The sequence below is a fragment of the Sturnus vulgaris genome, chromosome 1 (assembly GCF_052056855.1).
Source record: "Sturnus vulgaris isolate bStuVul1 chromosome 1, bStuVul1.hap1, whole genome shotgun sequence".
Classification (NCBI taxonomy): domain Eukaryota; kingdom Metazoa; phylum Chordata; class Aves; order Passeriformes; family Sturnidae; genus Sturnus; species Sturnus vulgaris.
The window spans coordinates 41018357-41033615 of NC_142243.1; the positions used below are offsets into that span (position 1 = coordinate 41018357).

General features: G+C 40.2%; 1 protein-coding gene across 4 annotated transcripts in view; it reads left to right on the top strand.

The window, feature by feature from the left end:
* The window catches only part of RBMS3 (RNA binding motif single stranded interacting protein 3), a 701354-nt gene that overhangs the window by 19099 nt on the left and 666996 nt on the right, over positions 1-15259 (top strand). The gene's annotated exons all lie outside the window — the stretch shown is intronic.

Here is a 15259-nt window from a genome sequence, read left to right on the forward strand (position 1 = left end):
AAGCTGAACAGGAGCCTGTTACGTGAAGATACTCAGGAAAGTCTGATACCCTTGCACTTTGGCACTTGGTGTGGAGCCAAGACTTTCAGAACTGTGTAAGTCCTAGCAGTAAATGGTGCTTACCTTTTAGGTCCTCAGGAAAAAGCCTAGAGATTTCAAAAGATCAGATAGCTCTGGAGAGGCAGTAGAATCAAAGGTGTGAAAGCTCTGGTTACACAGTCGATGGCAGTGTGGCTGCCAGGAGGGTACTCAGCCCTCCTGGAGCCCTGGCCCCGGGAGTGTGACAGCTGCTTGGAGTAAATGGCATGTTCCTCGGGCTCATGGCTACTGTTGACATCAATACCAGTTTCCTTCAGGCTCAGGGAAATGGTGGGGATCACCTCCCTCCCAAAGCAGAGGCCTGCAGACTGTTCTAGTTATATGGTAGAGGCAACTTTAAAAATTTTATTCCATTTGTTAAAATACTGCTTCAATCTAAAGGAAGGTGAAAGCAAACAGAAAATAATTCCTGGTGAACATGAACTGCTTTCTTCTGGCTGGCTCCAAAGGGGAGCCTGAGAACAGCTTGCCAGCTGCACTGGGGAGCATCTTCTCCCATTAAAGGGATGCAGCAATGCATTTCTCTTCCCAGCTGGCATTCACTGCAGCTCGTATTTATGGCACTTCCTGGTGGAAGCAGAGCTCTCCAGAGGACTCCTGGCTAATAACACAATATAATGGAAGTGCCCCTGTGCTGAGTTATGCTGAGGATGGAAGCCTTACAGCTTGCACTGAACAGTCAGGCCCTGCAAGTAAAAGCTGTAATGATTCATTTCTTTCGTGGATGGACTGTAGAGAGGCATGTGTAACATACAGTTACAACTAGGACGACAGTAAAACCAATATAAAACAAAACCATGCCAGTAAAAGGAACACTAAAAAAATGTCAGTGATGAAATAAAGCAAAGGTGATACATGGCTCATTCTACGACCAGGAAGTGTTTGTCAGTCTTTCTCATGGGAATATCAGGTTGTAATTCTGAGATAAATAACATTAATACTAAAATGGAGTTTTGTGCCTGTATACAAATACAGGATTTAGGAGGGTGGTAGTTTTAGAAAAGCTCTTTTCTGATGCTTACCTATGGCTCTTTTTGAAATATTGTTTCCACACTAAAATATACTGCAAGTATAAGTCTATGTCTTGTATTTAGATCTAATGTTACAATGACTGTAAAATAACCCATTTAGAATAATATGCAATCGAACTCCATTAATATTGTGTTGTAGCCTAAAATTTCTGCTGTTGTGAGGTTATTTTTATGTAAATAGAGAAGTTTGGATTGTAAAGTAAACAATTTCCATTCTGTATTCAGCAACTGAACGATATTTCTTTTTGACACTTTTGCAAAACGTGTTACACAGGATTAGTAAAAAAATCACTCACTGGAGCTTTTATATTTAATTTCGCATGGCTAGGCTAACTGAAAGAGGCACTACTATGTTTGAAATACAATATTTTCTTTCTTTGGAGAGAGGGATGTTACCTATGATTTGCTTACTTGTGGTTATTGGATGTTACTGGAAATGCCAACATTTTGGAGATAAAATTAATAAAATTGAGGTACAATAAGCAGGAAAAAATATAAAAGAGAAAAATGTGTATTCCTATAAAAATCCTGTTGTAGGTCATAGTATAGCTATGTGTCATTCTTTAGCTATCGAAATGACACAAGTAGGTAATTGGAAAATGCCTAATTGGAAAATTTTCTGACTCCCTGGGATACTAATAATCATGCTTCTGGTACAAACACTGCATGTCATGGTCTTACCAACTCAGCCTGCTGCTGATGTGATACTGGTACCATCAAATTTGAGGCCGTACCAAATGTGGTTAGATGCTGTCACAGTAAATTTAACCCTCATCCATTAGGGAAATAGTCCAGGTGAAAGGTCACTTCCAACATCAAAGTGGCCATTTAATGCTTTTATTTTCTCTAATTGAAAATGATAATCAATGAGAATCATTTATAAAAATTGTCCAGAGTAGTGATTCTCTACTTGAAATGACATCTTCTGCCTAAGACTCAGTAATTGCAATCAGGTTGATGCCATATGATCATAATGTGATTCAGAACTTAATGATGTGTATGGTTAACCTGTTTGCAGTACTTGGCAAATAGACCTAAGCAGGTTTTTACTCTGATAGGAACTTCATTGTTTTTGGCCTTTTGTCATCCGAGGATTTGCATAAAGTATTTCCTTCTCTGGAATTAGGTGCTGGAGTAAAATATTACATGGGCCTGCTTAACTATTCATCTGTGCCACATAGCAATTAAGGTCTGTGTAAGTAAACCTTCTGTTTTAAAGGTCACTAATTTTCTATACATGATACAGCTCAGAGATCCTGTTACTAAAATAATTGGGAGCTAGACGTACTCATTTATGAGGGAGGATTAAAAATACTGAAAATATAAAGATTAGCTAAGTGGTGACTAGGAAAGGTTGTGATATAAGTCTTCCTCTTGGTGGTTTTGTTTGTACTGTATATTTGGCTGAAGGCTTTTGGCTTTTGTTTCAAGAAAGTCAAACTAGATGTTCTAGTCGCCCTTCTGGTATTAAAGTTCATACATCCTACTTGCCTACTTCTTTAAAACCTGAGGAGAATTTTTTTTTTTTCTGTGGAGAAATATTTTACCCTGCAGACAAACCAAGAGGGCCAGTTGTGCTGTAAGGCTTGAGGATGTAAAGGACATTTGGGTGGTGATGCAGCTCCAGGGTGACAGCTCTGCCACTACATTGTTTTTCCAGGTCAGCGTGGAATCTGTGCCAGGCACTGTTTGTTCCACGTGGAGGCTGCTTTGCAATGGTGTCACATCACTGCTTTAACAGATCACTCTTTGCCCTGATGGAAAATATTCTTAGTCCTGGCTCTCCTTTACATCAATTCCAACTCGCCTGTATGGGAGTTACTTTGGTTTTACAGATGTAACAGGGGTAGGCTGCATTTCATTAACTTTATGAAGATTATGATAAGGTGAAAAAAGGTTTGTGTGGCAGAAGCTTTTCTCACTGATGAGGTTGATTCAACAGTAATTCCTCATATGGATCTGTTTTGGATTTGGCTGCTTCTGTTGGCAGCACAATTAGTTCTGTAGCATCTGGAAAATGGCCGTGCATCATACATTATCATTATAATAATACTTATTGCTGTGTACTATTTATCTGTAGCAGTGCCCACTCTTTGTTGGGGCTTTCCAAAATGTAAGAATATATTTACTCTGAAGTAATCACAACCTAAATAATCACTAACTTACCAAAATTTAGAAATTAACCAGTAGTGCCAACTAGATCCATAGAGGATATTTGATGGCATGGCTCAGAGTACATCAATTAAGAATTGCTGATAAGAATCCAACACAGTAAGTAACAAATTAATGGAAGGGCAAGCAGTGGAGCTTCTTGCAATATTTCAGTGTTATAAAGCTCCATTTCTAAATTAAGAGAGTATGCATAACCAGACTTTCAACTTGTTACTGATCCAAAAATTAATGTTGCGCATTAAACGCTATGGGACAGTGTCATCTTTGTGAGGAAACCACGTGAAGAACTGTGCAGGAGAAAGTAATGTTTTCTTTGGCAATTAAAAAATAGGTATCTGTTTGAACTTGTGCAGAAGCTGAAGTGTGAGGAAAGCAGAGGTAAACTGGTCAAAAGCAAAGGAGAATAAATGGAACTGGGCCTTAATGCAAATGGGGTGAGGACTTCAGTGCCTGGCTTCTATGCCACAGTAGTTAATATTTTTGCATCACATTTTCCTAAAAATTGATCAGCACTCTGAAGCATGATAAACAAATTCACAAACAAAATGGAGCTGAAGAATTCTGTTAAACAATATTCTGCAGAGTACAGATTCACTTTTGCTTTTTCAACAAAGAGGAGTTTAAACCATCACATTAAGCACGTCTCCTGTTGGATTTGTTTTAGTTTTCTGTTAGATATTTCTGTCAATGAGTGTAAGTTCTCTTCCCCTTAAGACTTCTGTTGACTGACAGAAACCATCTGGTTAGATATTTTTATGCCTGTTTAACTGATAATCAAGATTGAATTCTATTGAGAAAATCTGACTTGCCTGTTAGTAAACCGTATTTCTCCATTAAACTCTGAAGTCTACAGTACAGACAGAAACACATTCCTGACCTGTAATAAAACTGGCAACCTTTACTTTCTGCTGGTATCTGTAAGTACATCCTCTTTAATCATGGTCTAATTGAGGCTTTGGTATTAGAAGGGAAGAGGAGACTGTAAGAGCCTGAAGGGACAGTTTATCTTAAAATGCCAAGAAAAATTCCAGGGCTTCCTAATACACAGAGCAAAATGAGTTATGTTCACCTATGGGGAAGGGAAATTCAGTGGTTATGGTAGACTTTGCAGTTCAAATCATGAAACAGGATCCCAGTGATGAATATGGCTTCGGAGTGATGAATGATTTATGAATGACTTTTGCTTTTTAGCTTCTGGAGGAATCTTCTTTTCAAGACTTATGCTCTGCCCGCCACCTTTCTGTAAAGGGATATTTGCAAGTATGACAAAATACCTTGATTATTAGAACTGAAGGTTTAGGAGGAAAAAAACCCCAAGTGCTGTAAAAGTAGGAATTTAATCATAAGAGTTAGCAGGAATGTGCCTAAGGCTTTTCTTTTTCTCCCCCCACCCCATCTGCATATCTCTAAAGGGTGTGTACGGTGGAAAACTTACTTGTCTCTCCTATATGCCTTGTGTTCTTGTTGTCTTCCCAGCCTGAATGGGAAGTATGTTGGGCAGTAATCAAGTTCAGAATGAGAAGCAGGGGAAGGACAAGTTGTAGATTGGGAGGCATCAGGGATTTGAACACAACAGTGGCTGGTCACAGCTGTCTATTGCTGTCATGCTAGTAAAGCAGTAACTTTTAGTTTGCAGACTCCCACGTTTTTGTTAATAGCTTTTGCAGGTGGCCGTTGCCTTCTCTCTAACACAGAACTTAACTAAACCAAGTAAAAGGCCATAAAGTTATCGGGGGGCCTGCATCTAACCTGGAAAAATTGTAGGAATCTGAAAGGATAGGTGGTGCATGGCTAGGCAGTTGAATAAACTTGGCCCAGGAAACTGCCAAGTAATTAAAAGAAGGATCTGTGATCTAGTCCATGGTCAGTGCAATTGTCCTGGAGAAGCATCTGTGTGCAGAAACGTGCGTGAGGAAATCCTTGCAACTGTAAGCAAAATCCCAATAATTCCCTGTGTTATTTTGTTTGAGACAAGGGGCTCCTTGTAAGTGAGCTGCGTGGCAGATTTCCCTCTCCCTGGCTGGGAGCTGCAATAAGTAATCACACAGCTTCTGGTTGTTCTGCTGCAATCACCAAGGTTTAGATTGCAGCTAAGCATTATCCTCGCAAGGCTTAATGTTGAAAGACAGGTATTTCCTACCGCTGCAACATAAGCACCAACATTCCTGTTTGAAATGGATTATGTTTGTGCGTGTAAGAATTTTATTTATGGCTGTTGTCTGAAGTGTTGCATCTCCTGCTCTGTCTTCACAAATGTGGCATTTGTGTTTGTTTCAGGGCTGAGGGATGTATTTGTAAGGATGAGGATGGCTTTGGTTGGCTTCGTTTGTATGGAAGTTTTTGTCAAGCACAGCTAAGGTTTGAATTTAGAGTGTAGTAGCCGTGTGCTAAATGGGTGATTCTGCCCCCAGAGTGACTCTGTAGCTCAGATCAGGTGGAAAACAGGGTCTTAGCACAGAGTAAAAAAGCCCAGGTGAGAATTAATGCAGAATACCTATAACTTGCTCCTTTCCCAACTAGAAAAACCCTAGACAAATTTACTCTTTAGCCATCAGGCAAACAGAGACTCTCTTTCCTTGGTTTCCTCCTTATATTACAAACTCTTTGTAAATATTTCCTTTGGCTTTAAATGCAACATTTAATAGTCTTAGTATTTTTTTTTAATGTAAAGGGACACTTTCTTGTAGTTTAAATGGAACCAGTCATGATGCTGGCTTATTGCTTGCTTTGTATAGGGAATTTGGTATGAGACATTTTCCTCATTGTGGTTTCTTTCTTTCTTTAGTATTGAAATTTATTTTATTTTATTTTGAAGTCAGTGAGCATGGAGCAGAATATGTTCTCTTAAAACCCTGCTGGACTTGATGAGCAGTTTTTCTAGTTAATCCTCAAAGCTCTAGTGCCACTTTCCCCCATGCCTTCATGATTTTGGTCCTAGTTTGGCCCACTGCATAACAAAAACAAGCTCGAAGGATGTTGTAAATTATACTGGCATGTGTGGTCCCTTGAGAGATAATGTGCTGCTTCATCCAAGTCCCAGGGTACCCTGACACCCATCTGCCAGGGAACTCCTCATCTGCCTAATGTGAGATTAGATACTGTATGAAGCACTTGCTTTTTTTCCCCTTTTAAATACATTTTCTGAATACTAAATATCCCTTTCTACACCCACATAGCTTACCTCTTTCATGTTGTTTTATAATAAGTATCCGTTATTAGCATAATAACTGCTCAAAGTGACATCTTACATTGTATTGTCAAAGATCCATGTATTAATATTTCCATAGTTCTGATGCTATGATACACTGTAGTACTGTAATTTTACCAGAGATTATTATTTTTATGCCAAAGATCTGCCTATTCCATTTACATACTATACAGTGACACCAAAGCTACTGATAGTGGGCTGTTGTGAAGGTTCTGTAAAGCAATGTGTCAAAAAATGTATGTAAAAGCATAGCAAACCTCCGAGTGCTTTGATTGCTTCTTGAATTGCTTGAAAAAGAGAATGAGGAAATTCATTCATGCAACATTCCCCTGTTGTGTATGGATTTGTTTATTTTAAAATTGTTTAGGCCTGTCTTATATCCTTTCTTCTAAGCAATGTGAGTTGGCAAAGGCCAGCACGCCACTCTTAACTCTATTTTATTACTTATCAAAAAGCCTTTGTGCAAAGATTAACTGTGTTCGCTCTCTATTTGCTATTATTGCCCCCCCCCACTGTTCAGTAAGTACTCCAAGCAGTTTTTGATAAGATGACAGAAAGGTTGTCTGGTTTCATTGTTGCTCCTCTCAGAATCTCTTGTATCCTCTGGCGAAATGTTATCTTGTACTTTGTTACAGTAATAGTCCTCAGTGATTCAAAACAGGTATTCTTTTGTCTCCTGCCCTAACAATGCATGTATGGGAGAGCGTTTGTTCTCTTTCACCAGCTCTGCTGCTGCTAACAAAAGCCACGCTGGATCAGAAGAGCAGCTGTCTTTACACCCAGTATCAATAGATCACCCTCCTCCTCCTGCATGATGATAAGCGTAGGGGGGAGCGGCGAATGAGCGGAATAATTTTGACTCTTTCCTTGCTCTGTTGGGTACAGACTTCCTTTTCTGTCTCTGCTGCGAGGCATGTCTCAGCGAGTGGTTAGAGACGATAACAGTGTGGTACTCACACAGCTGTGTGCTGTTGTGAGGTGTCCTTCTTGAGCTGCCCCAGTTCTCAGGCAGGGCCTATAAAATAATAATGAGTGAAAATACTCACTTGAGGTGAGGATTTCCTTCGACAGTAGTGTGCTTATAAGGTAGGTAGAACTGTTAAATTAATACTCTCCGTTTACACATAAAATTTTGGATCTAAAGGAAGTTCTTCAACAAGCTACTCCTTTTTTTTACCATTGAAAATGATCTGAATATATTTCAATGTATAATGAAAGCTGTATCAGTGGATAATGCTGTTTCAGCCCTCTGCCTCTTTTGGGGTAGCAGGAAAGGGAGTTTGGGAAAGGAGTTTCTTCTGTAGTGTTTTTTCTTTTCTTTTCTTTTTTTTTTTTTTTTTTTCTTTTCTGGGAAACTTGGAAGAAAGCATTTTACTGATACCATTTGTGGTAACTGATGACCTCATCCAGAAGTAACCCTACTTCATCTTGAGGTTTTCTAAAAAGTCCCAAAAGATGGGATGGGAAGAGAAGAGAAGAAAGAAGGAAACAGTGCTTGTCAAAACCCCAATACTGGATATCCCAGAGACTTGGTCTGGGTTGTGTTTGGCATTAACCCAAATCTTGGCATCGTGCAAAATCATCTCTCAGCCTACTTTGGGAATGCTCACTAAAGAGCTATAGGCTCTCCTGGGATGTTCTGTTATCCTGAAGCTCTTCTGTCATGAAAACAATAATGCTAATAGTCATAAAGCCAGTGAAAGTGACTTGGAAGGGTTCTCATTTTGGCTCCCATGATTGTTCTATATAAAGTGATGCAAGCCCAGTTAGAAATGCTGAAGAAAAATCTGCCTCAGGATAGCTTTCAACTTAATTATTGGGTCTGTCTCCTCAGAAATAAAAGTGCTGGGTTAATGTTACTTCCCTACCTAAGAGCTTAAAATAAGGACTCTATCTCTGTTTGTTTTAAGTACTAACACCCCATAAACTTGTGATTGCCACCGTAGAAATAACCTGTGAAGAGTGTGTTTCAAGGTCTTTTAATATTTGAGGGGGTGTTAGTTGTTTCACTGAACCATAGTTATTTGCCAAATACTACTTGAGGAGTACATGATTCAAGGAAATGAAACTCTAAATAAAAGAGAGGAACCAGTACATTCTGTAGTTATTGGTATGTATTTAGAGTTGTTCAGTTAAATTATTTACACCTTTAGATATTTGGGTGTGATTTCCATCTGTATGGTGTTTTTAATTTCAAAGAGTCAATGAAAAGTACAATATTTTCTGTACTTATTTCCATTTGACTAACGAAACCTCTTGTGATATTTAGCTGTGCAACAGTACACTGCAAGATAGGAGGAGACTGTGTTCATGAAGGTTTGGAGGGACCTCCCAGACAGGCAGTTTCTCTAATATGCCTATTGGTTCTTTCATTTCTCTGATGAGAACATAATGTGCATTTATGATGAAAATTACAACTTCTGTACATCTTCAGTAACTCTAGCAAACTGCCCTGTTGAGAGCGCCTTGTTCCACAGAATTAAAATGTAAATGAGATCATTTATTTCTAATAGAATAGGTGTTGTGCACCATAATTCTCACAGTACCTGACTGAACTCTTTATTATACAGACACAACTCGTAACTGATTTCTGCAGAAAGTTTGCTGGAACCTCATGGAGGAGCACCATGTGTGGAAGTGTTCTTTTCCTGACTTACTTGTTGGTGAATACTGACTCACAAATTCATTTCAAAGATAAACAAACAAACACCTTCATATTTTGTTTCCCTGTTCAGTAATAAATTCAAAGGGGTAGGCTGGACCAGTGGTAGGTAGGCTTGGACTGTGATACTGATGCTGGTTATGTTTATTAAGATGACATTATGATGTCAATTTATGTTTTGCCTTTAACATTCTAAAGTGGTTGGAAGCAGTGGGTTACTCTGTTCTGTTGATGTAAATCTGAGTGGCTTCGGGAAAAACTGCTTCCCTCTTTCTCATCTGTTTGGGTAACTGATTTATTTGTTTGGGATTCTGGACTTGGAATTGATTTTGTTTATGTGCTTTAAGCTCCTGTGAGGCAGTGACAAACATTGCTGATGTTTCAATAACTCTGCAGATCTGATTATCAGAAGTAATTGCATTATGTGACCTCTCACTTTTCAAATCTTGAATGTTGTTATCTAAGACAGTCTCTAAGAGCAGCTCTGAAAACAGGTGGAATTGGCCCCAAAGTGAAGCTCTGTAAGAATTTGACAAAGGGGGAAAATCCTACTTTTCTTTCCCACCAGATGTTTCTATGTCCATCTTCATTATACTAGCTAAAATAAGAACGAGATTAAAAGGCCCTGCAAACTCTCTCCAGGTAGCTTTGTGAAGCTCTGTACTTGGTGTGCTGCTTAGGACTGTACCAGAACGAGCTAAAAAGCTGTGGAGATCAGCTAGTCCCAGGTTTACTGAAAAATGCAATTTAATGAGAATTTTTTCTTTAATAATAAATAAGGCTCTTCTCCTTAAGTCACAGACTAATCAAGTGGCATTTCCAATAGTACTGCTCCTTTGGGCTTCTGATGAGTAGGAGCTGCAGTTAATGTGAAAGGGTGTGCTGCATCCTCAGATACTCGACTGCTGTGAAGTATAGAAGTGGGATGTCTGGCTTTTGGCAGTGTTAATCACCTGTGCTTGAAGGCCATTTGTGCATGGATTAATGAAGTGAGAGCCAGGACAGATTGGATCGTTAGAATAGTTAGATCTAATTATCTATTTATTAATTCATGCTTTTATGGACTATTACAAGACTTATGGACTGCTAGGATCAGAACATAAACTTGCTGGGGGACTGCATTTGGGGGTGTGGGGGAGAGGAACAGTATGGAGGCATGGAGCTAAGTTTTCTTCTTGAGATTGTTGCTTAGAAAAAAATGAGTAATGTTGAAATCTACCTCTGGTGAGTTACCCCTGTCTTCCCTCTCCTGCCCCCTTGGAAGCATCAGAGTTGTCACAACCAGTTCCTGGCTGACTCTTGGCTGTGACTCTGAAACTACATTATTAGAGAGCTTTTTGCTAGTATTTAACACACTGTTTTTTCAATTGCTTATTATAGCTAATATTTAATATTTTAATAAAACCAATTTTATTTTAAGAAAAAATACTATGACTGGCTGTAAAACCATATATTTTCCACTGTTCTTTCAGAATTTTTCCTATCTCTTTAGTTCCTAATGATTATTATGCAAAACTTCAAGGGAAAATAGCCCCAGCTAAGTTAATTCAATGTCTTATCCCTTGTAGTTTAGATACATGGCAGGTGATTTCTTGCCTCCTTCCCTCCTTCCCCCCCACCATACCCCCCAGCATTTTACTCACAATCTGCTCAGAGTGATGGTGTCTGTGCCCTGCCAGAATTTGTGCTGAAGAAAGACTGAGCAGGATGGCAGCAGCACTTGTCCAAATACTTGCTCACACCTGAACATGTTCTTTGCTCTTTCAGAAGGACTGAGATAAAATGGGAAAGCACTGGCCTCTGTCTAGTAAGTTCCCATGCTGTTCCCTGTGAAACTGGGAGGACTAAGCCCAACACAGTCTAATGCTGTTTGCTTGGGAACATGGCTGTAACATTTTTCAACAGTTTCAGATGCTGGCTCATGGCAGTAGACAGCTCTTTTCCATCCAGAATACAAGCTCCTTTTTCTTCCTGTCTACTCCTATATAGTCAGCACATCTACCATATGTGCCACACCTTGCAGGTGTTTTCAATTTTGCACAATCCTTTTACTTGACCTGCTCTATATTCTGAACCTTTTCCCTCCTCTGGTTATATTGAAATTGCAGTAAACTTCTTGTCTCAACGCTGTCTGTATCTCAGGCTGAAATCCTGAGCTTGCTGCTTTTAAAATAGAGCCTCTAACATGGCTTGCTTAAGGTGAAGATGATTTTCTAGCTTGTTATTTACATTTTCCCCCCCTTTTCTTTCTTGGCTAGGTTTTTTCTTGGTTTGTTTGTTTGTTTGTTTGTTTGTTTTCTCAGTTCCTCGAGGTGTTGGTGATCTCGAGTAACTTGTAGCTGCATAAAACATGCTGCATTACAATATGGATAATTTGTGCCACTAAACTTCAGTGGCTGGCTAGTAGACGTGAAAGGGGTGGAAATCTTTGGAGTGGTCTGTGTAATCTCAGCAGACAGCAGCATGGAATCACTTCCAGCAGTCCTTTGCCAGAGCAGTGCTGTGTGTTTTAGAGGCAGGGTATTTGCAGCATTGCAAATCCTCACAGCGCTGGGCACTGCTGAGCAGCCCGGCCATCATCAGGTAAGCAATGCCCCCAGCCCCTGAGCCCTGAGTGAGCCAGAAGGTGGGACTGAATCTTGGTGGTGGCTGCTCAGTGTGTCCTTAGCAGAAAGGAAGAGAAAATGGAAAGGCCTGGGACTGGAAGAGGTAACCCCAGCATGAGGGTCATAGCTGACAGTTCAGACAAGGAGCCCAATCTTTGTTGACCTGGACATTTGTAATGCTCTGTGAAAGCTGTGTGAGCCTGTTTTATGCACATCCCACTGTAAAATAGCAGGATGAAAGCTACACACCAGAAATGCTCTCTTTCCACTGGCAGCATTCTGTCTGTTTTATGGAGGTACATGACTACAAAGCAGTGGAAAAATTGACTTTACTACACATCATTATAAATGTCTCCTGTCTCTGCCCAGGTCACAGAAGGAGGGAGAAGGAGAGGGATTTAAATTTGGACTTTTTGGTCCCCTAGAAAACCTAAAAGATCAATGTTTTTTACTGTTTATATTTAGCCCAAGAAACTCCTCACACTCTTGTTGGTTATTTTAAAAACCTTTCTGATTTTCAGTACCAATCGGTAGAGAACTTGCAGCTATTTTTAATAATTGTTTTATTGTAGTTTGTTCCTATGTGGGAGCTAAAAGTCCCATTTCAAGATGATTTCTGTCTGAACTTCTGCATAGCATAAACATGGGATTGTTTGTGGAAATAGTGTTCAGTATATTGAAGAATTCAATTTGTACTCCTTTGCATATCTCTTAATTAATATTTAGCCAAAAGTTTCATATTTTGTTACTTGCTACATGGAGATGTCAGGCAGTGAGTTTCAAGAAGGCAATAATAACTGGATCCATGTGTTTAAGACCTGATGTCTTGGTGGCTTCTGTCTAGTGATTTGGTAGTATTGAACGTTATACTAGAGACTTTCTTTTTGCTGATTCTGAAGTTCCATTTCAGAGGTGGGAATCAGGAATTCTTGTCCTGTCTTCAGTGGAATTCTGTGTGCTGAAGGCACTCCCTTAGATGTTGCTGGGGTTGAGCTGGGATTGCTGGGCCCTCCTGAGAAGCAGGCTGCTTCTCCTTCCTTATTTAAAAAAGCCACACGGTACAAGGAAAAGTTTGTATTATGATGACTTCAGGAAAAAATATGTAATATCTCAAATAACCTCACTGCTGTTTATATTCCTCAAACCCCAGGCTCAAACTGGCAGTGGGTTGCAGGCACTCCTTGGATCTCCTCCTGCAGAGGGTTAAGTGCTGGCTGGCTGAACCCCTCTGCCCTGGCTTTCCAGTGATGCTCCCGGGCATCAGTTTCATGCTCCATGTGCGTCAGAAACAATCCAAGGGAAACGGTTTGTCCTTGTGGCAGAGAGCGTTCTTGAGAGGCTCTTCACCGCCTAGGCCCTCACACTTATGTTTTGACAGTATCTCTTCTCACACTGTCATGTCCTCAAAGTCTTTCTCGCTTGAAGACTCTTATGTAAGGAGTATGGAACTGAAATAAATGCTGAGAGCCAAGCAGGTCTTGACTTGATCAGCACAGAAACACATTGTCTTGCTTGTCTGAGAGTGGCCTTTTTTGCGTCCCTGACTAAATAAATGATGTGTCTTCCTCCTATGGGGATACGAGGTTGAGTATGTTGACACCTTTTGTAAGCATACTGGCTGGCAGTGGTGGCTGGCAGCAAGAAAAGGCCCTTGGCATATCATCTTCAATGGTGAAGTGTCCTGGAGAGAGAGAAGCAGGAAGAGGGATTATTTTGCAAAGGTACAAGCTACTCTGATCCTCTTGGGGCAGGGTGACTTCCTACTGCACTTTCCTTAGGGATGTGGTGAAATGCCATAGTCTAGCCCACATGCCTCTGCTTGGAAATCTGAACCTCCAGGCATGAATAACTTACTGGAATTAATCTTCAACTGTTGTCATCCAGTATTCAAATATTAATGTGGCTGATCAGAGTGAGGCAGGGCAACCATGGTGGTCTTGCAAAATAGTGCATCGCACAAGTGGCATTTCCTAATATGAGTCAATGTTTGCTCTTCTGTAAAAGGCATTCTAACATTTTTCTTCAAACTGCCAGGCTGAATGGCTTGTGCTGGCCCAACCCTTGCACAGAAAACAGCGCATCTGTGCTAAACAGCAAATATCAAGAAGCAGCACTTGAAGAGGGAAGGAGTAGTAATGGCAATGCAAGAAGATTCCCTGGAGGTGATGAAACTTCTGAGATGCTGCAAGTTTAGCAACAACTGTCCTTTCCTTTGTCAGCCATGCAACTAATGTAGCACTGGGAAAGAAACAGCACCAAGATCTGAATGAAGTGATCCTTCCAGGGAACAAATGTCCTGGTAGTTCTCAGAGTGGCAAGTGAGACAGGCCATATGCCAGATTTATTGTGTGCTTTCAAATGGAAAGTTTTGTGTAACTACATGAACTATGGCACTGATCAAGATTTTTTTCAGCCTTTTTACTGAAAGGCAGGTGTCAGCATGAGCTAAATAATCTTGGATCTGTTTTTTTCTTTTAGGTTGCCACAGAGGAGGCTTGTGCTGTAGGAGGTTATGTCTTCTCTTCCAAATCACCTCCTGGGTTGCATGGGGAATTGGGGCAAATATTCTCCTCTCATGGGGCTCTGTTTTTCCCATCTGTAGTGATGCTTACAGATTTTATTTAACAAAATTTCCCTAAGTAACTAACAGAAAGTGGCATGCAAAACTTGAAATCACCATGTTTTAAATAAATTCATTAAAAAATCCCAGAACAATACCGTCTGTGCTTGTTCATGAGAAGGAATGCTGTCCTAAGTCAATGAGGCTGCTCAGATCAAATTTTACCGTAGTGCAAAAGTTATCCTCTTGGATGATGTTAGGATTAAAATACTCTTTGAGGGGAAGGAGGTTTTACTCTTCAATGTGGCCATAACTATTTCTCAAGCATGGAAAATATCTAATTTCTCGTCTCCTCCACATTATAAGGTTTTTATGCAATGACAAGATGCACATTTCAAAACACAATTTCCTAACTCTCATTGAGTTTCAAGAGATAGAGGTGTGTAGATAGCTACAGGCTGAGGCACCACAGGAATGGATTCAGCTATAAGTAACAGAATCAAGCCTTTTAAAATAAAACTACATGAACAGACCAGGGAATATGAGAGGCACAGGGGAAGAAGTTGCTCCCTGCCAACTCACTTTTTGCAAACCCCAAAGTAAGGTAAAAGGTGGAAAATGTGCACCTCTGTGAGTTGTTGGACAGACAGACCAGAGATCTTCCTGTCCACCACATCAAGCAGGGCCACTAGTGGAATAATGTGGCCACTGAGCATTTTTCTCACAGGCTGGCATGAAGCAGCACCAATCCCCTTTATGATTCACTTCATAGATATTTGACAGAAATCTCAATTTTTGGCTCAGCCACAAAAATTACCCTTATCAAGGATCTTCCTCTGGTCTGTCTCTGCTTGGACTTTGGTATTTTCTGCCATGTTAGTTTGTTCCCAATAAACCTCAGGCCTGGACTCCTTTCCAAAA